Genomic DNA, 26045 nt, shown 5'->3' with positions numbered 1-26045 from the left:
CTGCTATAAAGGAGACCTGGAGAAGGAGGATACTCTATCTGGTGGCCATTTCTGTTTTTTCACAGTGACTGGTGATGCCGCTTCATGTGCTGCAATAGAGCCCTGGGGCATAATTTTGAACGGCCATAACTTATTTTAATCCTACAGATCTAGCACACGGCACTGTGGAGAAAAAGTGCCAAATGGGAGATACCCACAAAGACCTACAGACAGACAAGCTTGGCTTAGGCTACTTTCACACTTGCGCTTGATCGGATCCGTTCAGACTTTCAATGTAAAGTCAATGGGGGACGGATCCGCTTGAAGATTGAGCCATATGGTGACATCTTCAAGCGGATCCGTTCCCATTGACTTACATTGTAAGTCTGAACGGATCCGCTCGCCTCCGCACGGCACGGCAAGCAGCGTTCAGCTGTCCGCCTGTCCGTGCGGAGGCGAGCAGAGCGGAGGCTGAACGCCGCCAGACTGATGCAGTCTGAGCGGATCCGCTCCATTCAGCCTGCATCAGGGCTGGACGGAGGCGTTCGGGTCCGCTTGTGAGCTCCTTCAAACGGAGCTCACGAGCGGACCGACGAACGCTAGTGTGAAAGGAGCCTAACGGTAGGTCCTGCAAGTTTTGAATCTGTGCCCGAAGTATCAGCAGCATCACTAGTTTCCAAGCTGGCCATAGTAGAAGCAGATCTAGTCCTAGCAGTTTTTGGGAGGTTCTGGTAGTACATTGCCTTTGCTCTTTATTGTTGCTGCGGCCACTGCCCTCCTTCTCTGATGTTTCCTCTTCAGCACACTGATCTGGCTCCCAGGTCCTGTCTAACACACAATCATCATTCTGCTCACCTTTCCTGACACTTTTATCAGACGATAATATGTCATTGTGAGCTCCTTGGCTTCTCTCCTGATTCCCTGCTCCATATTTGCCCAGAGTTCCACTGTCGCTGCCACTGCCCCTACCTCCACCAACGTGTCTACAGGTGCCACTACTACTACCACCAACACCGATATGCATGGGGTCCTTCACCTCCCTCTGACTCTCCTCCTCGTAGCAGTCCAAACGATGACTGCTCTTACACATCCTCAACATGGAGACTCTCTTGACTATTTGCTGTAGGGCATGGTGGCGTTTTGTTGCCACTTGCCAGGAAAAAAGAAGGTTCCCCACTAGGAGGGGACAGTGAACACAGAGAATACAACTGATAGCCTTCTCTGGGGCTGCATGTGCAACGCATGACATGTGGCTAGGGTCCTTTTAAGATGAGATAAATGTAATTTTTGTGACGCCAGTTGCATTTAAACAACGAGGGACTAAGTCCCCCTATGTAGAAGGTGATGGTGGAACCCAGGTGTAGGAATGCCAGAGTGGTATCAGGATGGCCTAAGATGTCCCTCTAGGTGCGGCTGTGCACTTGTCACAATGCTCCTACCTGGATATCCTGGAACCCCAAAGCAGAGCAAATAGGGTGAATGGGTGGTGGAGAGGAAGATCAACGAAATTGAGTCCAGACTTTGTATTAAGTTCAACTGCAGCTTTACTTTGCAAAAACATTTCTTCAAATGGTTTACAGACTTGGTCTTGGTTTCCAGCAAGCTTTAGCATGAAAATGGCAGGCAAACCCTCTCGGCTCTGCTATGCTGACAAGATTAAATAGGAACTTTTCCTTTTGCTTTCTGCTGCAACTTCTCTCTTTGTCTGACTCTATGGAAAGGCACAGGGCAACTTCTTCCTGGCTAATGAGACTTCTAGAGGTGGTATCTCTGTTCCAGCAGAACATACTGCTCTGCCATATTCTCTGCCACCTGCTGGTAAACCAGGCACATTACATTTGAACATAAACAGATGCATAACAGGAAATGCACAATATATGGGACCTGGAATAAATGTATAAAATGACATTGAGATTGCATACCCAGACAGAGACAGGGCATAAGTGTGGTAATGCCACTCGGGGAGTTACACATCGAGGAGGAGCAGGAGGAACGCTATCTATCTTCTAATAATCTATCTCATATCTATCTATTATCTATCTATATTCTATCTATTATCTATCTGTCTCATATCTATCTATCTGTCCATCCATCTCCGGTTCTGGCTCTTCGTACACTCTATCCTCTCCATCTGCCTTTGTTTTTGGTATATTTATTGCACGGGTAACTTCATTAACTAAGCAAACACTTTTTGTGTATCCACAAGAGCACAAACAGCAGATGTGGCGGCTGCGGCAGAACCGCTCGGCTGTAAACACTCGGGACAGAACGCGTCCTGATGAAACGTATAACAGAAAGCAGAAGATGCTCAGAGGACAAGAGACGACAGAGCAACAAGACATAATCACAGGCAGAAGGCATCCCTGGGCGCTGCGGGAGAGCGGAGGGCGCCGCCTGAGGCCGACATGAAAGAGACCGCTACAGGAACCAGCACAACAATACAAGAAGCCTGAGCTGACCCGACTGTAACGACTGCTGTCATCCAGACTAAACACAGCGCTCCTCGCCCGTTATTTGTCCAGGACCCCAGCGGAGTAACCGGCCGAAGCAGATTTTATGTTTCCCATTTCCAGATGGCGATTGTTACATCGCCCTGCAAATATGTAAACCCTGTAAGAAGTCAAAGCTGCATTCAGAGCCTTAATAATACCGCCATACTGTCTTAAAACACCGTAATACTGCCACACATGTACCTGCCTACATTATAATGCTCCACATAATACCTCTGTATGTTTCACACATAATACTGCAACATGCCAGTCCGCGGGGGTAGAACCCGTGAGGTGCACGGTGGGCCGGAAGGTACAGACAGTTCATCGGGTACTCACAGTTAGCGGTCGCCTCCCTGGGCCGGCAGTCAGCACTGGATTCTCCGGGGCACACTCTATTACAGGGGACACCGGCCAGGTGGTGATCGAGGTGCCCTTGATGGTGGATGGGTGCTGAGTGCTTGTGCGGATGGGCCCCTGACTTAGGTAGTGTCGTGACGCCAGCACCTTCATGGTGCAAGAGGTTGAGGGTAGTAGTAGTGCTGTGAAGTTAGAGGAATGAGGCAGGTTTAAATCCAACGGTGACCTTTACTGTAACCAGGATCTTGGTAACAGTTTACATCCAGTAGTAATACAGTCTCTGATACACATGCAGGTTGGGTGTGATGAATCCCAGTAACAGGCTAGGGTAGGTAGTTAGGTACTCACTGATACTCAGCTCTTGGCCTTACTTCAGCCTCAGTTGAGGTTGTCCCAGTCTTGCTCTTCTACACAAGTGATATGACAGAATCCTTACCTGTCTTCAGAATAACGGTAAGGCTGCCGGAAGCTAATAAGTCCTTCACCTAATTACAAAGGAGCCTAGAGCCTAGAACAATGGCTTTGTCCTTCCTTTGTCTTGATCTAATAATACAAGAAATCCACTTGTTACCCCTGAAGAGTGAATAGTAGACTGTAGACTGTCCTCTGCCTGTCTTCCTGGCTTCATCACTGAAGTGTAAGCTGGCCCCTCTGGGCCGTGGAGCTCCAGAGAGAGCTGAGAGAAGAGGAGACCTCTCCTGCCCCCTTAGCTCCGACCTCACTCCATGTACTGCTCCTTCACAACTCCCAACTCTGCCCCTAACTAGGCATGAAATGCCCTATATATACTGTGGTGCTACCCCCATCTAGTGGTGTATGTATGTAGTGCACCTGACAGCCTGGTAAATAGGGATTTCACACCATAATACAATGCAGCATATTACAGAAGACGACCAAAAAGCTTTTGCAGTTCCCACATAAGCTAGTGGGACGATGCAATACCAACACACAATGCCTAAACCATTCCCTAAAACTCCCACATAGTTATACCCTCCTACAGCCCCCACAATACCTTCAAATATTGCTTACTCTCAGACTGCCACATATTATGTGGGGTGCCTGTCTGACTCATCATCAGGTGTTCATCTGACTCATAGTGCGGCACTTATCTGACTCATTGTGCGGCACTCATCTGACTCATAGTGCGGCACTCATCTGACTCATTGTGCGGCACTTATCTGACTCATTGTGCGGCACTCATCTGACTCATTGTGCGGCACTCATCTGACTCATAGTGCGGCACTCATCTGACTCATTGTGCGGCACTTATCTGACTCATTGTGCGGCACTCATCTGACTCATTGTGCGGCACTCATCTGACTCATTGTGCGGCACTCATCTGACTCATTGTGCGGCACTCATCTGACTCATTGTGTGGCACTCATAGTGGGGCACTCATCTGACTCATAGTGGGGCACTCATCTGACTCATAGTGGGGCACTCATCTGACTCATAGTGGGGCACTCATCTGACTCTTGTGCGGCACTCATCTGACTCATTGTGCGGCACTCATCTGACTCATTGTGCGGCACTCATCTGACTCATTGTGCGGCACATCTGACTCATTGTGCGGCACATCTGACTCATTGTGCGGCACTCATCTGACTCATTGTGCGGCACTCATCTGACTCATTGTGCGGCACTCATCTGACTCATTGTGCGGCACTCATCTGACTCATTGTGTGGCACTCATAGTGGGGCACTCATCTGACTCATTGTGCGGCACTCATCTGACTCATTGTGCGGCACTCATCTGACTCTTGTGCGGCACTCATCTGACTCATTGTGCGGCACTCATCTGACTCATTGTGCGGCACTCATCTGACTCATTGCGTGGCACTCATCTGACTCATTGCGTGGCACTCATCTGACTCATTGTGCGGCACTCATAGTGGGGCACTCATCTGACTCATTGTGCAGAACTCATCTGACTCATTGAGTGGCACTCATCTGACTCATTGTGCGGCACTCATCTGACTCATTGTGCGGCACTCATCTGACTCATTGTGCGGCACTCATCTGACTCATTGTGTGGCACTCATAGTGGGGCACTCATCTGACTCATAGTGGGGCACTCATCTGACTCATAGTGGGGCACTCATCTGACTCATAGTGGGGCACTCATCTGACTCATAGTGGGGCACTCATCTGACTCATAGTGGGGCACTCATCTGACTCATAGTGGGGCACTCATCTGACTCATAGTGGGGCACTCATCTGACTCATAGTGGGGCACTCATCTGACTCATAGTGGGGCACTCATCTGACTCATTGTGCGGCACTCATCTGACTCATTGTGCGGCGCACATCTGACTCATTGTGCGGCACATCTGACTCATTGTGCGGCACATCTGACTCATTGTGCGGCACTCATCTGACTCATTGTGCGGCACTCATCTGACTCATTGTGCGGCACTCATCTGACTCATTGTGCGGCACTCATCTGACTCATTGTGCGGCACTCATCTGACTCATTGTGTGGCACTCATAGTGGGGCACTCATCTGACTCATAGTGGGGCACTCATCTGACTCATAGTGGGGCACTCATCTGACTCATAGTGGGGCACTCATCTGACTCATAGTGGGGCACTCATCTGACTCATTGTGCGGCACTCATCTGACTCATTGTGCGGCACTCATCTGACTCATTGTGCGGCACATCTGACTCATTGTGCGGCACATCTGACTCATTGTGCGGCACATCTGACTCATAGTGGGGCACTCATGTGACTCATTGTGCAGCACTCATCTGACTCATTGTGCGGAACTCATTGTGCAGCACTCATAGTGGGGCACTCATCTGACTCATAGTGGGGCACTCATCTGACTCATTGCGTGGCACTCATCTGACTCATTGCGCGGCACTCATCTGACTCATTGCGCGGCACTCATCTGACTCATTGTGCGGCACTCATCTGACTCATAGCGGGGCACTCATCTGACTCATTGCGTGGCACTCATCTGACTCATTGTGCGGCACTCATCTGACTCATTGTGCGGCACTCATGGTGGGGCACTCATCTGACTCATAGTGGGGCACTCATCTGACTCATTGTGCGGCACTCATCTGACTCATTGGAAAATGAAGGAGAAGGACCTCAGTTAGGAAAAGAAGACTAATGAATCTTTTGACGCATGTGTCTTTACAGAGGAAGAGGTTCTAAGTCAGCTGTCTAAAATTAATACAAATAAGTCACAGGGGCCTGATGGGATACACCCAAAGCTATTAAAAGAGCTCAGCGGTGAACTAGCAAAACCATTAACAGATTTATTTAACCAATCACTGGCAACAGGAGTCGTCCCAGAAGATTGGAAATTAGCAAATGTTGTGCCCATTCACAAGAAAGGTAGTAAGGAGGAATCGGGCAACTATAGGCCAGTAAGCCTGACATCAATAGTGGGGAAATTAATGGAAACCATACTTAAGGAGAGGATTGTGGAACATCTAAAATCCCATGGATTGAAAGATGGAAAACAGCATGGGTTTACTTCAGGGAGATCATGTCAAACTAATCTTATTGATTTTTTTGATTGGGTGACTAAAATAATAGATGGAGGAGGTGCAGTAGACATCGCTTATCTGGACTTTAGTAAGGCTTTCGATACTGTCCCACACAGAAGGCTTATCAATAAAGTGCAGTCTTTGGGCTTGGACTCCCATATTGTTGAATGGATTAGGCAGTGGTTGAGGGACAGACAACAGAGGGTTGTAGTCAATGGAGTATATTCAGACCAAGGTCTTGTTATCAGTGGGGTACCTCAGGGATCTGTTCTGGGGCCCAGATTGTTTAATATCTTTATCAGCGACATTGCAGAAGGCCTCGATGGTAAGGTGGGTCTTTTTGCTGATGATACAAACATTTGTAACAGGGTTGATGTTCCTGGAGGGATACACCAAATGGAAAAGGACTTAGGAAAACTAGAGGAATGGTCAAAAATCTGGCAACTAAAATGTAATGTTGATAAGTGCAAGATAATGCACCTGGAACGTAAAAACCCAAGAGCAGAATATACAATCAGTGATACAGTCCTGACCTCAGTATCTGAGGAAAGGGATTTAGGGATCATTATTTCAGAAGACTTAAAAGGTAGGCAGACCATGTCATAGAGCAGCAGGAGATGCTAGCAGAATGCTGGGGTGTATAGGGGGAGGCATTACCAGTAGACAGAGGGGGCGCTCATGCCGCTCTACAGAGCACTAGTGAGACCTCATCTGGAGTATTGTGCTCAGTACTGGAGACCATATCTCCAGAAGGATACTGATACTTTGGAGAGAGTTCAGAGAAGAGCTACTAAACTGGTCCATGGATTGCAGGATAAAACTTACCAGGAAAGATGAAAGGACCTTAACATGTAGAGCTTGGAAGAAAGACGAGACAGAGGGGAGATGAGAGAGACGGCTAAATACATAAAGGGAATCAACAAGGGAAAAGAGGAGAGAAGATTTACAAGAAGAAAAACTGCTACAAGAGGACATAGTGTTACATTAGAGGGGCAAAGGTTTAACAGTAATATCAGGAAGTATTACTTTACTGAGAGAGTAGTGGATGCATGGAATAGCCTTCCTGCAGAAGTGGTAGCTGCAAATACAGTGGAGGAGGTTAAGCATGCATGGGATAGGCATAAGGCCATCCTTCATATAAGATAGGGCCAGGGGCTATCCATAGTATTTAGTATATTGGGCAGACTAGATGGGCCAAATGGTTCTTATCTGCCGACGCATTCTATGTTTCTATTGCGCGGCACTCATCTGACTCATTGTGCGGCACTCATCTGACTCATTGTGCGGCACTCATTGTGCGGCACTCATCTGACTCATTGTGCGGAACTCATTGTGCGGCACTCATCTGACTTATAGTGGGGCACTTATCTGACTCATTGTGCGGCACTCATCTGACTCATTGTGCGGCACATCTGACTCATTGTGCGGCACTCATCTGACTCATTGTGCGGCACTCATCTGACTCATAGTGGGGCACTCATCTGACTCATTGTGCGAAACTCACTGTGCGGCACTCATAGTGGGGCACTCCATCTGACTCATTGTGCGGCACTCATCTGACACATTGTGCGGCACTCATCTGACTCTTGTGCGGCACTCATTTGACTCATTGTGCAGCACTCATCTGACTCATTGTGCGGAACTCATTGTGCGGCACTCATCTGACTCATAGTGCGGCTGTCATCTGACTCATAGTGCGGCTGTCATCTGACTCATTGTGCGGCACTCATCTTACTCATTGTGCGGCACTCATTTGACTCATAGTGCGGCACTCATCTGACTCATTGTGCTGCACTCATCTGACTCATAGTGGGGCACTCATCTGACTCATAGTGGGGCACTCATTTGACTCATTGTGCAGCACTCATCTGACTCATTGTGCGGAACTCATTGTGCGGCACTCATCTGACTCATAGTGCGGCTGTCATCTGACTCATAGTGCGGCTGTCATCTGACTCATTGTGCGGCACTCATCTTACTCATTGTGCGGCACTCATTTGACTCATAGTGCGGCACTCATCTGACTCATTGTGCTGCACTCATCTGACTCATTGTGCGGCACTCAACTGACTCATTGTGCGGAACTCATTGTGCGGCACTCATCTGACTTATAGTGGGGCACTTATCTGACTCATTGTGCGGCACTCATCTGACTCATTGTGCGGCACATCTGACTCATTGTGCGGAACTCATTGTGCGGCACATCTGACTCATTGTGCGGCACTCATCTGACTCATTGTGCGGCACTCATCTGACTCATTGTGCGGCACTCATCTGACTCATTGTGCGGCACTCATCTGACTCATTGTGCGGCACTCATCTGACTCATTGTGCGGCACTCATCTGACTCATTGTGCGAAACTCACTGTGCGGCACTCCATCTGACTCATTGTGCGGCACTCATCTTACTCATAGTGGGGCACTCATCTGACTCATTGTGCGGAACTCATTGTGCGGCACTCATAGTGGGGCACTCCATCTGACTCATTGTGCGGCACTCATCTGACACATTGTGCGGCACTCATCTGACTCTTGTGCGGCACTCATCTGACTCATAGTGGGGCACTCATCTGACTCATTGTGCAGCACTCATCTGACTCATTGTGCGGAACTCATTGTGCGGCACTCATCTGACTCATAGTGGGGCACTCATCTGACTCATAGTGGGGCACTCATTTGACTCATTGTGCGGCACTCATTTGACTCATTGTGCGGCACTCATCTGACTCATAGTGCGGCACTCATCTGACTCATTGTGCTGCACTCATCTGACTCATTGTGCGGCACTCATCTGACTCATTGTGCGGCACTCATCTGACTCATTGTGCGGCACTCATGTGACTCATTGTGCGGCACATCTGACTCATAGTGGGGCACTCATGTGACTCATTGTGCGGCACTCATCTTACTCATAGTGGGGCACTCATCTGACTCATTGTGCGAAACTCATTGTGCGGCACTCATAGTGGGGCACTCCATCTGACTCATTGTGCGGCACTCATCTGACACATTGTGCGGCACTCATCTGACTCTTGTGCGGCACTCATCTGACTCATAGTGGGGCACTCATCTGACTCATTGTGCAGCACTCATCTGACTCATTGTGCGGAACTCATTGTGCGGCACTCATCTGACTCATAGTGGGGCACTCATCTGACTCATAGTGGGGCACTCATTTGACTCATTGTGCGGCACTCATTTGACTCATTGTGCGGCACTCATCTTACTGATTGTGCGGAACTCATTGTGCGGAACTCATTGTGGGGCACTCTTCTGACTCATTGTGCGGCACTCTTCTGACTCATTGTGCGGCACTCATCTGACTCATTGTGCGGCACTCATCTGACTCATTGTGCGGCACTCATCTTACTCATAGTGGGGCACTCATCTGACTCATTGTGCGGAACTCATTGTGCGGCACTCATAGTGGGGCACTCCATCTGACTCATTGTGCGGCACTCATCTGACTCATTGTGCGGCACTCATCTGACTCATTGTGCGGCACTCAACTGACTCATTGTGCGGCACTCATCTGACTCATTGTGCGGCACTCATCTGACTCATTGTGCGGCACATCTGACTCATAGTGGGGCACTCATGTGACTCATTGTGCGGCACTCATCTGACTCATTGTGCGGCACTCATCTTACTCATAGTGGGGCACTCATCTTACTCATAGTGGGGCACTCATCTGACTCATTGTGCGGCACTCATCTGACTCATTGTGCGGCACTCATCTGACTCATTGTGCGGCACTCATCTGACTCATTGTGCGGCACTCTTCTGACTCATTGTGCGGCACTCATCTGACTCATTGTGCGGCACTCTTCTGACTCATTGTGCGGCACTCATCTGACTCATTGTGCGGCACTCATCTTACTCATAGTGGGGCACTCATCTGACTCATTGTGCGGAACTCATTGTGCGGCACTCATAGTGGGGCACTCCATCTGACTCATTGTGCGGCACTCATCTGACACATTGTGCGGCACTCATCTGACTCTTGTGCGGCACTCATCTGACACATTGTGCGGCACTCATCTGACTCTTGTGCGGCACTCATCTGACTCATAGTGGGGCACTCATCTGACTCATTGTGCGGCACTCATCTGACTCATTGTGCAGCACTCATCTTACTCATAGTGGGGCACTCATCTGACTCATTGTGCGAAACTCATAGTGGGGCACTCTTCTGACTCATTGTGCGGCACTCTTCTGACTCATTGTGGGGCACTCTTCTGACTCATTGTGCGGCACTCTTCTGACTCATTGTGCGGCACTCTTCTGACTCATTGTGCGGCACTCTTCTGACTCATTGTGCGGCACTCTTCTGACTCATTGTGCGGCACTCTTCTGACTCATTGTGCGGCACTCTTCTGACTCATTGTGGGGCACTCTTCTGACTCATTGTGGGGCACTCTTCTGACTCATTGTGGGGCACTCTTCTGACTCATTGTGGGGCACTCTTCTGACTCATTGTGGGGCACTCTTCTGACTCATTGTGGGGCACTCTTCTGACTCATTGTGCGGCACTCTTCTGACTCATTGTGCGGCACTCTTCTGACTCATTGTGCGGCACTCTTCTGACTCATTGTGCGGCACTCTTCTGACTCATTGTGCGGCACTCTTCTGACTCATTGTGCGGCACTCTTCTGACTCATTGTGCGGCACTCTTCTGACTCATTGTGCGGCACTCTTCTGACTCATTGTGCGGCACTCTTCTGACTCATTGTGCGGCACTCTTCTGACTCATTGTGCGGCACTCTTCTGACTCATTGTGCGGCACTCTTCTGACTCATTGTGCGGCACTCTTCTGACTCATTGTGCGGCACTCTTCTGACTCATGTGCGGCACTCTTCTGACTCATTGTGCGGCACTCTTCTGACTCATTGTGCGGCACTCTTCTGACTCATTGTGCGGCACTCTTCTGACTCATTGTGCGGCACTCTTCTGACTCATTGTGCGGCACTCTTCTGACTCATTGTGCGGCACTCTTCTGACTCATTGTGCGGCACTCTTCTGACTCATTGTGCGGCACTCTTCTGACTCATTGTGCGGCACTCTTCTGACTCATTGTGCGGCACTCTTCTGACTCATTGTGCGGCACTCTTCTGACTCATTGTGCGGCACTCTTCTGACTCATTGTGCGGCACTCATCTGACTCATTGTGCGGCACTCATCTGACTCATTGTGCGGCACTCATCTGACCCAATTGTGCAGAACTCATCTGACCCATAGACATAGAGTCACAGCAATGAGTCACTGATCCTTCCTGAGGGAACTTACATATACAATGAACTAAACATTAATCACAGAAAAAAAAAAAGATAAAAAACAAAGCTAATAACACGATACGATAGATAAATATGCAGATTTCCATGGCTACATTTCTGGAAAAAAAAATCACAGAAAAAAAAATAATAATGCACTAACACAGTAGATGCAACATTATATATGGACTAAGCCCTCATTCTGACATAATAAAATCTGAGACTCTTAGCCAATATATTTTGATCAAAGCACTTCTGTGCCCACCTACCCATCACCCAGGTGGTCTCAGTCAGGCAGGTGCTACGCTAACCTAGCTATGCTGTTGGGCATCTACATTCAGGAGAGCAGGCCCTGCACATACTGTATAGTGCACTGCTCCTAGTCACCTCTATGTGAGGAGGAGCCGCACAGCTATATGTACCTCCTAATTAAGGTCACCTATGGGATAGGCAGGGAAAAAGTGCACTGGAATACTACTCCCAGTATAAAATAGGAGCGCATTCACACTTGAAGGTGCCACTCCCTCAAGCATATACTACAAACTAAACGAAAATCACAGAAAATAGATACAAAACAAAGATAAAAACATCCTGAACGATATGATAAATAAATATGTGGATGTCCATGGCTACATTTATGCAAAAAATCACTAAAAAATATACAATGCCCCAAAGATAATCTACAAGTATGTGCACCATCACCTCCAGATGGGATTGCTGACCCCGTGCATTCATACTGAGCTAGTCGCCCCTTCACTGGTATTATGGCCTCCAGTCTTTGAGGAAGGTTTTCTACTTATTTAGTAAATAGAAATTGAGTGACAACCATCAAAACCACCATTACAGAGTTTATAGAGGTTGTCACCGGAACCCCGAAGAGTATATATTCGCAGGGTAATTTAGAATTAGTCGTCCTCTAGGATTCTGATCACCGTTAGATACCTTCAGTCCACCAGAGAGAAAAGGGATGGAAGGAGACATGATGTACAAATACAATGGTTTCAAGGAAATGTGAATGGGATCTGTGTAGCCTGTAATGTAACCTTATGTACCTGATCCCCTTGAATGGATTTAACCCACACCTACTGGAATCCAGGGCCTAGAATCCAACAACTGGCCCTGTAATCTCCATGGAGTTCAGTCACTCTATTGCCATCCTAGGTGGTCAGATCTCCAGCAAGTCACCATATCTCAACCCTACTAGAGCCAACGTGGACATTTGTAACTCTGGAGAAGTCAAGGAGCGGCAACCATGATGCCCCAGTGATCAATAAGTATCCAGAAGGCACAGACCACACACAAACACAGCACGAAAGCACCAAATTTGTTTTTCTTCTGTTTTGTACTCACAACCATGTTCTGAAATGGAAGCAACATCAGCACCTGGAGTGTTCGCTGGTGTATAACATCCAGCCTCCAGCTCTGCAGTCTACTATTACCACAGTGTATAACATCCAGCCTCTAGCCATACAGTCTACCATTACCACAGTGTATAACATCCAGCCTCTAGCCATACAGTCTACCATTACCTCAGTGTATAACATCCAGCCTCTAGCTGTGCAGTCTACCATTACCACAGTGTATAACATCCAGCCTCTAGCCGTGCAGTCTACCATTACCACAGTGTATAACATCCAGCCTCTAGCCATACAGTCTACCATTACCTCAGTGTATAGCATCCAGCCTCTAGCCGTGCAGTCTGCCATTACCACAGTGTATAACATCCAGTCTCTATCCGTGCAGGCTACCATTACCACAGTGTATAACATCTAGCCTCTAGCCGTGCAGTCTGCCATTACCACATTGTATAACATCCAGCCTCTTGCCCTGCAGTCTGCCATTACCACAGTGTATAACATCCAGCCTCTAGCCATGCAGTCTACCATTACCACAGTGTATAACATCCAGCCTCTAGCCGTGCAGTCTGCCATTACCACAGTGTATAACATCCAGCCTCTAGCCGTGCAGTCTACAATTAGCACAGGTGTATAACATCCAGCCTCTAGCCATGCAGTCTACCATTACCACAGTGTATAACATCCAGCCTCTAGCCGTGCAGTCTGCCATTACCACAGTGTATAACATCCAGCCTCTAGCCGTGCAGTCTACAATTAGCACAGGTGTATAACATCCAGCCTCTAGCCATGCAGTCTACCATTACCACAGTGTATAACATCCAGCCTCTAGCCATGCAGTCTACCATTACCACAGTGTATAACATCCAGCCTCTAGCTGTGCAGTCTACCATTACCACAGGTGTATAACATCCAGCCTCTAGCCGTGCAGTCTGCCATTACCACAGTGTATAACATCCAGCCTCTAGCCATGCAGTCTACAATTAGCACAGTGTATAACATCCAGCCTCTAGCCGTGCAGTCTGCCATTACCACAGTGTATAACATCCAGCCTCTAGCCGTGCAGTCTACCATTACCACAGTGTATAACATCCAGCCTCTAGCCGTGCAGTCTGCCATTACCACAGTGTATAACATCCAGCCTCTAGCCATGCAGTCTACCATTACCACAGTGTATCACATCCTGTGGGAGGAGCTGTTTCTTCCTCTGTGCTGCACTGTGAGAGGATCGAGAGCCTGACATTGTGTGCTGGGGGATACGCTGCCCTTTCCCCAGGGGGTGGCGTGTTCTCCCGGTATGGATCCTCGGGCCTCTGACTGCCGCCGTTTATCTACACGTGCCGGCAGCCATAGTGGAACCCTGCGTGCGGCAGGAAGACCTCCTGAAACTGGAGACTTACCTCCTGATTCTCCAGCATCGAGAAACAGCGGCAATGTGACATCGGCGGCCGGTGGTAAGCCTCAGAGAACCCCGCAGCGTGCGGCTGCAAAGCCGCAGGGAGCAGATGACAGCCCCGCTCAGATAGCTGGCAGGAGAGGAGCAGCAGCCAGGAGCAGCAGAGATCCACTGCAGGAATCCCTGTGTGACTCCAGCAATGCACCGGGTGGGGTCAGGAGAGGTCCTGGGAGAAAAACAAGCCTAGGATCCTCTCTGAGCTCCTCTTCAGAGCAGATAACTCTGCACCCGGGAAAGCTGGATGGAAAAGAAAGGCCCGCTGCTGAGCAGGCAGCGGGTGAACAGAGAGCAGAGCTGGCGGGTCAGGTTGCTGAACAAGCAGCCTGCAAAGTCTCTGGACCAAGAAAAGCGGCAGGAATGGAGCCTGGAACCCCAAAGGGTGAGGTATGTGAGGCTGGGAGTAGTGATTCTGTGCCTCAGCCCAGAGGGAGGCTTCGGGTGTAACTAGCAGTGACTTAGCTCCTGGTGTGGTTGCTGGTGTTTCTGTTTCTCCTGGTATCTCCTCTGGTGTACAAGCTGCAGAGGCCAGGAGACTGTTTAATTGGGGGGTCATGAGCCCCACTGAAACCCCCTCATTGTACTCATCAAGGGTGGCGTATTTTCTAAATCAGCATGAGGAGGTAAAGAAGAAATTAAAACAACTTAAATTGGAACATAGGAATGTGAAAGCTCAGGCCATGTTACCAAAAAGTAAAAGAGTGTTCCTCTCCTCCAGGCTGGAGAAGCTGGAGGAGGAGATTGCGACTTTGGAGGAAAAGAGGGCCTCTATAGTGAAAAATGGAGGGCCGTTTATGGAAAAATTCAAAAATGACTGTCGCTTTGAAAGCATGTCTGGCTCCAGTCCGTCAGGGCTGCGGTCTGGAAGCCAGAGGAAGGTGAAGGAGTTGGCGGTGGAATCAGAGGTGGACTCATTACCAGGTGGCCAAGGGGACCCCTCTGTACCAGTTATGTCATCCTCTGGGGATGAAGGCAGGTCTGGGGGGAGACTAATGGTGGAGATCAGGCAGCTGGAATCCCCAGTGGGCAAATTGTATTTCGGTGACGAGGAGGTCCCGGAAGATGAGGTGGTAAGAGAAAAGAAAAAGAAGTTCATAAAAGAAGAAGTGTTACGTTTTGTGCCTTCTGAACCCGTTGCTGAGCCCAGCGCGGTTCCTGTAGTGGAATCGGGCCAAACAGCATGGGAGAATGAATCTGAGATGGTGGCAGCAGGTGTCCCCCTTTCCTGCAGTGGAAAGGAGAACACAGGAGCAGACAGGGTTAAAACCCCTGACAGTGTTGCGGACAAAGTGAAGGATGGAATGGCTGCGGACAAGGCTCAGAAAAAGTCAGTTAAAAGGGCCAGAGCAAAATCTGGAAGATTTATAAAAAAAACTGTAAAGAAACCATTAAAGTCTGTGGATGTTGCAGAATTTTCGGGGGCTGTGCGGGCTGCAGAGAGGGTGAGGGGTGTGGGGGATAGGAAGTCCTCCGCAGTTCCTGAAATGGGGGGCCCTTCAGACCCTGCCCCCAATGACGCCAGTACTCCTCTAGGGAACCCGACCAGTCTGAGGGGAGTGAAGAGCGATGGGATTGTAAGTATGGTAAAAGATGTTGCGAGTGGTAACTTAGGAAGAGACGCAAATGAGAGTATGAATGAGAGTATGAATGAGGACATTGTTACAAATAAGGATGTAAATAGTGAAATGAATGGCGAGGCAAATGAAGATATAACTGGTGAGAGCATGAATGAGGAATTGGTAGTTGCTTATGCAGCAGATACGGAAGTCGAGGAGGAAGAGGCTGACGGGAGGAGGCAGGTTGCAAGGGAAGCAGGGGATTGTGTAAGTCCAAATAGGAGATCATATGCTAGTGTGGCTGCAGGTGACTCTTTGCCCAGGGAATCAGGTAATGGTAACTTGCAACGGCGCCTCTTGGAGGCTCTGAGGAAGGGGAAAGAGACTTCCATGCAGGTGGAGGGTGAACCGGTTAAACTGTCTTTTTGGACAGAGAGACATGGTCTGAGAACCTTCCGAGAGGAAAGAGCGGGAGAGACCGTTTGGTCTCCCCCTACATCCGGGGGGAGCCGTAGGAATGTGGCCCGTCTCTCTTGGAGGAGTGAAGAAGCAACGCCTTCTAGGAAAGACGTTGTGGAGCTTCTCCTGGGGATGGGCTTTGTGGCAAATGACATCTTTGCCCTAATCCATCCCTACGGCACCAAGAGTTTCGATGTTAGTTTTGTTAGACCAGAGGGGCTTGAGCTCTTCTGGTCTAAATATGAACTGGCAAAGAACACCCCGGCCTGGCGGGGATTTTCTGTCCAGGCTATAACCCGCCAGACGATGGTCAAGAAAGTGACGGTATTAACCTGTAACGAATCACTTTCTAGCGTGGACATTATGACATGGCTCAGTCGTTATGGCGAGGTTGGACAATTCCCCGCCAAAGTTTTGGATGATCACGGCATCTGGTCAGGTGCCTGGACCTTCAGCGTAAAGCTGAGGGCACAGGGCAACTCAGTTGCTCATATCCCCTCCTCAGCTTTCTTGGGTAGAGATAGAATTATGGTTTTCTATCAGGGACAGCCGAAGGTCTGCTATAGGTGTGGTAGTCCCACCCACTTTAGCGCACAATGCGACGTTCGCAAGTGTGCAAAGTGTAGGGACATTGGCCATCTTGCCGCATCCTGTAGGCGGATTCGGTGTAACCTGTGCGGGGACCTGGGTCATCCCTTCAGTCGTTGTCCGCTTGCCTTTTCCAACAAGGCTCAGGGCGGGGCCCGGACTCAAGCGGATGCTAGCCATGAAGCTGGGTCTGTTGTTGAAGAAGGGCCTGCTGCCGGGACTGGGCCGGTTGGTGAAGGGACGAGTGTCGGTGATACCGGCACTGGAAGAAGCAGACAGGGTACAGTTAAGAACTTATGGCCTTCCAAGATTAAACGGCAAGAAAAACGCCGTAGAGATAGGGAGCAGGCGGCAGCTGGTCCCTTAGTTGATTCTCTGGCAGGCCTTATAGCTGGGGATCCAGGTTGTAGCGACCCAGGGTACAGCGATGAGGAGGGAGCACCTGGGGTTCAGCCTGAGGAAGCCAACCCCTCTGCTACATCCGCATCTTCGTACGGCGAAAGCATGGATGGGGATTACATGATGTGGTTGAGGGATAGGAGGAACAAACGGAGCAGGAGGAAAAAGAAAGGAGAGGGTTGCAAGCCCTCTCTGGAGTGGGATTCATCTGTCCCACTCACCCTTGACCAGATGCCAGAGGAAGAATTAGTCGGGGCCCCTCCTGTGGATCTCTCCAACCGGTAATAGGTCCTTGATGAGGATCCCCCAACTCCAGTTGGGGAGGAGGAAGATGTGGTATCGGAGGGCGCAAAGGCCTCCTCGCAGGTTGCCGGGCCCTGCCCTCCTTCTTCTGGAGGGGGGCTAAGCCTGATTCCGTGGGCAAACAGAACGGTATGGATATATCAGTGTGTCTGAAAAGGCAAAAGGAAAATGAAGGATCAGGAGATAATGATGAGGAGAGTGGTGGTGGAGGGGGGAAAAAGAAAGCTATCCAACTCGATCATGTATGATGGCGGAACTCACCCTGTTGACGATAGCAAGTATTAATGTTGCTAGCATTAAGTCAGACGTGGCCCGTTTTATGGCCTTTGATTTTTTCAGCCGTATTGATGCTGATATTTTATTTTTGCAAGAGACCTGGTTAACAAGTGTTGAGTTGCTGGCGAAAGCCAAGCAGGAATGGCGGCTCGGTCCGTCATTCTGGTCTCTTGCGGCCGAGCCACGTAGCGGGGTGGCGGTCCTTTTTAAAACCGCCGAAAGAGTAGAATGCAGGAGGATTATCGAGTTGGAAATGGGAAGGTGCCTGATTCTAGATGTCCTCATGGGAAGACAAGAATTAAGATTAATCAACATCTATGGACCACAAAGTAGGTGGGACCGTAAATGTCTTCTTATGAGGATTAAGCCTTTTCTTTTTACCAGCCAACAAGTGATCTTTGGAGGAGACTTTAACAATGTGACTAGAGTCTGTGATAGGGGGGGTCTCCAGAGGTGGGCTGGATGCTGATGGCGTCGTCTTGAGTAGAATAGTTGAGGAAGCTCGTCTGGTGGATGCTCATTTACGGCACAAACCGGATCACATGGATTTCACCTTTAATCAGGGAAATCGTACGTCTAGAATAGATAGGTTTTATTTGAAGGAGGAGGCTGTTTTTTCGGCTTTACAAGCTGAGGAAGTGGAATTCTCCGATCACTGTTTAATTAGTTTCTCTCTGAATGTTACAGAGACTCCCCGCATGGGAAAAGGAATATGGAAGTTGAATTCGTCTCTCCTGGAAGAAGCGATGGTAAGACAATCCTTTAAGGATTTCCTTCAGAGCCAGGAACTAGGGATGAGCGAACTCGAACTGTATAGTTCGGGTTCGTACCGAATTTTGGGGTGTCCGTGACACGGACCCGAACCCGGACATTTTCGTAAAAGTCCGGGTTCGGGTTCGGTGTTCGTCGCTTTCTTCGCGCTTTTGTGACGCTTTCTTGGCGCTTTTTGAAAGGCTGCAAAGCAGCCAATCAACAAGCGTCATACTACTTGCCCCAAGAGGCCATCACAGCCATGCCTACTATTGGCATGGCTGTGATTGGCCAGAGCACCATGTGACCCAGCCTCTATTTAAGCTGGAGTCACATAGCGCCGCCCGTCACTCTGCTCTGATTAGCGTAGGGAGAGGTTGCGGCTGCGACAGTAGGGCGAGATTAGGCAGATTAACTCCTCCAAAGGACTTGATTAACTGATCGATCTGCAGCTGTGGATCATTGAGCTGCTGATCCTCAATTGCTCACTGTTTTTAGGCTGCCCAGACCGTTTGTCAGTCACATTTTTCTGGGGTGATCGGCGGCCATTTTGTGTCTTGTGGTGCGCCAGCACAAGCTGCGACCAAGTGCATTTAACCCTCAATGGTGTGGTTGTTTTTTGGCTAAAGCCTACATCAGGGTGAAGCTGTCACACCAAGTGCATTTAACCCTCAGTAGTGTGGTTGGTCAAGCTGTGACACCAAGTGCATTTAACCAGCAATAGTCTGTTCATTTTTTGGCCATATACTACATCAGGGGCAAGCTGCGCCCATCACCAAGTGCATTTAACCAGCAATAGTGTGGTTATTTTTTGGCCATATCCCAGTCTAATTCTGTCACTAAATCCATACCGGTCACCCAGCGCCTAAATACTAGGCCTCAAATTTATATCCCGCTAAATCTCTCGTTACCGCTGTCCTGTTGTGGCTGGGAAAGTTATTTAGTGTCCGTCAAAGCACATTTTTTGTTCTGGGTTGAAATACAATTCCCAATTTAGCAATTTAAAAATTTAGTGGTTTCTGCTATATCAGAGCTATTTGAAATCTATCCCTAAAAGGGTATATAATATTCAAGGTGCACATTGGGTCATTCAGAATAACTTCACACACACCCGCTACTGTGCATTTCCAAGTCTAATTCTGTCACTAAACCCATACCTGTCACCCAGCGCCTAAATACTAGGCCTCAAATTTATATCCAGCTAAATCTGTCCTTAGTGCTGTAGCTGGGCGAGTTATTTAGTGTCCGTTCAAGCACATTTCTTGTTCTGGGTTGAAATACAATTCCCAATTTAGCAATTTCATAATTTAGTGGTTTCTGCTATATCAGAGCTATTTGAAATCTATCCCTAAAAGGGTATATAATATTCAAGGTGCACATAGGGTCATTCAGAATAACTTCACACACACGCTTCTGTGCATTTCCAAGTCTAATTCTGTCACTAAATCCATACCGGTCACCCAGCGCCTAAATACTAGGCCTCAAATTTATATCCCGCTGAATTTGAATACAATACATTGGGCCAAATAATATATTTGTTGTTGTGGTGAACCATAACAATGAGAAAAACATCTAGTAAGGGACGCGGACGTGGACATGGTCGTGGTGGTGTTAGTGGACCCTCTGGTGCTGGGAGAGGACGTGGCCGTTCTGCCACATCCACACGTCCTAGTGTACCAACTACCTCAGGTCCCAGTAGCCGCCAGAATTTACAGCGATATATGGTGGGGCCCAATGCCGTTCTAAGGATGGTAAGGCCTGAGCAGGTACAGGCATTAGTCAATTGGGTGGCCGACAGTGGATCCAGCACGTTCACATTATCTCCCACCCAGTCTTCTGCAGAAAGCGCACAGATGGCGCCTGAAAACCAAGCCCATCAGTCTGTCACATCACCCCCATGCATACCAGGGAAACTGTCTCAGCCTCAAGTTATGCAGCAGTCTCTTATGCTGTTTGAAGACTCCGCTGGCAGGGTTTCCCAAGGGCATCCACCTAGCCCTTCCCCAGCGGTGAAAGACATAGAATGCACTGACGCACAACCACTTATGTTTCCTGATGATGAGGACATGGGAATACCACCTCAGCATGTCTCTGATGATGACGAAACACAGGTGCCAACTGCTGCGTCTTTCTGCAGTGTGCAGACTGAACAGGAGGTCAGGGATCAAGACTGGGTGGAAGACGATGCAGGGGACGATGAGGTCCTAGACCCCACATGGAATGAAGGTCGTGCCACTGACTTTCACAGTTCGGAGGAAGAGGCAGTGGTGAGACCGAGCCAACAGCGTAGCAAAAGAGGGAGCAGTGGGCAAAAGCAGAACACCCGCCGCCAAGAGACTCCGCCTGCTACTGACCGCCGCCATCTGGGACCGAGCACCCCAAAGGCAGCTTCAAGGAGTTCCCTGGCATGGCACTTCTTCAAACAATGTGCTGACGACAAGACCCGAGTGGTTTGCACGCTGTGCCATCAGAGCCTGAAGCGAGGCATTAACGTTCTGAACCTGAGCACAACCTGCATGACCAGGCACCTGCATGCAAAGCATGAACTGCAGTGGAGTAAACACCTTAAAACCAAGGAAGTCACTCAGGCTCCCCCTGCTACCTCTTCTGCTGCTGCCGCCTCGGCCTATTCTGCTGCTGCCGCCTCGGCCTCTTCCTCCGCCTCTGGAGTAACGTTGGCACCTGCCGCCCAGCAAACAGGGGATGTACCACCAACACCACCACCACCACCTCCGTCACCAAGCGTCTCAACCATGTCACACGCCAGCGTTCAGCTCTCCATCTCACAAACATTTGATAGAAAGCGTAAATTCCCACCTAGCCACCCTCGATCCCTGGCCCTGAATGCCAGCATTTCTAAACTACTGGCCTATGAAATGCTGTCATTTAGGCTGGTGGACACAGACAGCTTCAAACAGCTCATGTCGCTTGCTGTCCCACAGTATGTTGTTCCCAGCCGGCACTACTTCTCCAAGAGAGCCGTGCCTTCCCTGCACAACCAAGTATCCCATAAAATCAAGTGTGCACTGCGCAACGCCATCTGTAGCAAGGTCCACCTAACCACAGATACGTGGACCAGTAAGCACGGCCAGGGACGCTATATCTCCCTAACTGCACACTGGGTAAATGTAGTGGCAGCTGGGCCCCAGGCGGAGAGCTGTTTGGCGCACGTCCTTCCGCCGCCAAGGATCGCAGGGCAACATTCTTTGCCTCCTGTTGCCACCTCCTCCTTCTCGGCTTCCTCCTCCTCTTCTTCCACCTGCTCATCCAGTCAGCCACACACCTTCACCACCAACTTCAGCACAGCCCGGGGTAAACGTCAGCAGGCCATTCTGAAACTCATATGTTTGGGGGACAGGCCCCACACCGCACAGGAGTTGTGGCGGGGTATTGAACAACAGACCGACGAGTGGTTGCTGCCGGTGAGCCTCAAGCCCGGCCTGGTGGTGTGTGATAATGGGCGAAATCTCGTTGCAGCTCTGGGACTAGCCAATTTGACGCACATCCCTTGCTTGGCGCATGTGCTGAATTTGGTGGTGCAGAAGTTCATTCACAACTACCCCGACATGTCAGAGCTGCTGCATAAAGTGCGGGCCGTCTGTTCGCGCTTCCGGCGTTCACATCCTGCTGCTGCTCGCCTGTCTGCGCTACAGCGTAACTTCGGCCTTCCCGCTCACCGCCTCATATGCGACGTGCCCACCAGGTGGAACTCCACCTTGCACATGCTGGACAGACTGTGCGAGCAGCAGCAGGCCATAGTGGAGTTTCAGCTGCAGCACGCACGGGTCAGTCGCACTACGGAACAGCACCACTTCACCACCAATGACTGGGCCTCCATGCGAGACCTGTGTGCCCTGTTGCGCTGTTTCGAGTACTCCACCAACATGGCCAGTGGCGATGACACCGTTATCAGCGTTACAATACCACTTCTATGTCTCCTTGAGAAAACACTTAGGGCGATGATGGAAGAGGAGGTGGCCCAGGAGGAGGAGGAGGAGGAGGAGGAAGAGGGGTCATTTTTAGCACTTTCAGGCCAGTCTCTTCGCAGTGACTCAGAGGGAGGTTTTTGGCAACAGCAGAGGCCAGGTACAAATGTGGCCAGCCAGGGCCCACTACTGGAGGACGAGGATGAGGAGGAGGTGGAGGAGGATGAGGATGAAGCATGGTCACAGCGGGGTGGCACCCAACGCAGCTCGGGTCCATCACTGGTGCGTGGCTGGGGGGAAAGGCAGGACGATGACGATACGCCTCCCACAGAGGACAGCTTGTCCTTACCCCTGGGCAGCCTGGCACACATGAGCGACTACATGCTGCAGTGCCTGCGCAACGACAGCAGAGTTGCCCACATTTTAACCTGTGCGGACTACTGGGTTGCCACCCTGCTGGATCCACGCTACAAAGACAATGTGCCCACCTTACTTCCTGCACTGGAGCGTGATAGGAAGATGCGCGAGTACAAGCGCACGTTGGTAGACGCGCTACTGAGAGCATTCCCAAATGTCACAGGGGAACAAGTGGAAGCCCAAGGCCAAGGCAGAGGAGGAGCAAGAGGTCGCCAAGGCAGCTGTGTCACGGCCAGCTCCTCTGAGGGCAGGGTTAGCATGGCAGAGATGTGGAAAACTTTTGTCAACACGCCACAGCTAACTGCACCACCACCTGATACGCAACGTGTTAGCAGGAGGCAACATTTCACTAACATGGTGGAACAGTACGTGTGCACACCCCTCCACGTACTGACTGATGGTTCGGCCCCATTCAACTTCTGGGTCTCTAAATTGTCCACGTGGCCAGAGCTAGCCTTTTATGCCTTGGAGGTGCTGGCCTGCCCGGCGGCCAGCGTTTTGTCTGAACGTGTATTCAGCACGGCAGGGGGCGTCATTACAGACAAACGCAGCCGCCTGTCTACAGCCAATGTGGACAAGCTGACGTTCATAAAAATGAACCAGGCATGGATCCCACAGGACCTGTCCGTCCCTTGTCCAGATTAGACATTAACTACCTCCCCTCAACCATATATTATCGGACTCCAGGGCACTTCCTCATTCAATCCTATTTTTATTTTCATTTTACCATTATATTGCGAGGCTACCCAAAGTTGAATGAACCTCTCCTCTGTCTGGGTGCCAGGGCCTAAATATATGCCAATGGACTGTTGCAGTGGTGGCTGACGTGAAGCCTCATTCTCTGCTATGACATGAAGACTAATTCTCTGCTGTCATGAAGCCAGATTGTCTGTTACAGGACCTCTCTCCTCTGCCTGTGTGCTAGGCCTAAATATATGCCAATGGACTGTTGCAGTGGTGGCTGACGTGAAGCCTGATTCTCTGCTATGACATGCAGACTGATTCTCTGCTGTCATGAAGCCAGATTGTCTGTTACGGGACCTCTCTGCTCTGCCTGTGTGCTAGGCCTAAATATATGCCAATGGACTGTTGCAGTGGTGGCTGACGTGAAGCCTCATTCTCTGCTATGACATGCAGACTGATTCTCTGCTGACATGAAGCCAGATTCTCTGTTACGGGACCTCTCTCCTCTGCCTGTGTGTGTGCTGGGCCTAAATATATGCCAATGGACTGTTGCAGTGGTGGCTGACGTGAAGCCTCATTCTCTGCTATGACATGCAGACTGATTCTCTGCTGACATGAAGCCAGATTCTCTGTTACGGGACCTCTCTCCTCTGCCTGTGTGCTAGGCCTAAATATATGCCAATGGACTGTTGCAGTGGTGGCTGACGTGAAGCCTCATTCTCTGCTATGACATGCAGACTGATTCTCTGCTGACATGAAGCCAGATTCTCTGTTACGGGACCTCCCTCCTCTGCCTGGGTGCTGGGCCTAAATATATGCCAATGGACTGTTGCAGTGGTGGCTGACGTGAAGCCTCATTCTCTGCTATGACATGCAGACTAATTCTCTGCTGACATGAAGACAGATTCTCTGTTACGGGACCTCTCTCCTCTGCCTGTGTGTGTGCTGGGCCTAAATATATGCCAATGGACTGTTGCAGTGGTGGCTGACGTGAAGCCTCATTCTCTGCTATGACATGCAGACTAATTCTCTGCTGACATGAAGCCAGATTGTCTGTTACGGGACCTCTCTCCTCTGCCTGGGTGCTGGGCCTAAATTTATGACAATGGACTGTTGCAGTGGTGGCTGACGTGAAGCCTGATTCTCTGCTATGACATGCAGACTGATTCTCTGCTGACATGAAGCCAGATTCTCTGTTACGGGACCTCTCTCCTCTGCCTGTGTGTGTGCTGGGCCTAAATATATGCCAATGGACTGTTGCAGTGGTGGCTGACGTGAAGCCTCATTCTCTGCTATGACATGCAGACTAATTCTCTGCTGACATGAAGACAGATTCTCTGTTACGGGACCTCTCTCCTCTGCCTGGGTGCCGGGGCCTAAATATCTGAGAATGGACTGTTCCAGTGGTGGTTTCAAAGGAAAGGACCGGCACTTCGCTGATGTAGATCACAATGTAGATTTATTCAGTCACATATTCAAAATGGCATAGTGACGCGTTTCAGCACAGATGTGCTTTCATCAGACTGCATAAAACATCTTACACTCCAGCTATTTATACATAAATGAAACACAAAGGAACTGACATCAAAGAAGCTCCGCCTCCCTCATTAAATAAAATTCGCATATCAAATAATCGCAATAAAAAATTCGCATTGAAAAATTCGCAATTGAAAATTCGCAACTGAAAATTCGCAATTGAAAATTGAAAATTCGCAATTGAAAATTCGCAACTGAAAATTCGCAACTGAAAATTCGCAATTGAAAATTCGCAAAAAACATATCCACTCTATACTGGCGAAGATTTTCAGTCACATAGTCCATTCTTGCAGTGATTAATCACGCTGAAGAAAAAAAGAAATATATTTATCAGATTGCATAAGGCCGAATGCCTTATAGGAAGCAGGACACATTGTACTCACGATTGAGGCCCCTGGGCTCCATTGTCTGAAGACGATGGATCCAGTAAGCCTCCCTTTTCAATAACAATTTATTTCTGTCACCCCCTCGACGGGGTAATGATACACCTTCAATAATCTGATACCTCAACTGCGAGATGTTGTGTTTTTTATCATAAAAATGAAGGGGTATTGGGAGTAATAAATTCTGTTTACGGATAGTAGATTTGTGTTTACTTAGTCTGTCCTTCATTCTCATTGAGGTTTCCCCCACATATAGTAATCCACATGGACATTTAAGAATGTAAACCACAAATCTACTATCACAAGTGAACGTGCCCCTTATTGGAATATTTTCACCTGAGTGAGGGTGGGAGAAACAT

This window comes from Bufo gargarizans, chromosome 5, assembly GCF_014858855.1.
Source record: "Bufo gargarizans isolate SCDJY-AF-19 chromosome 5, ASM1485885v1, whole genome shotgun sequence".
Classification (NCBI taxonomy): Eukaryota; Metazoa; Chordata; class Amphibia; order Anura; family Bufonidae; genus Bufo; species Bufo gargarizans.
Note: the sequence above shows the minus strand (reverse complement) of the source record.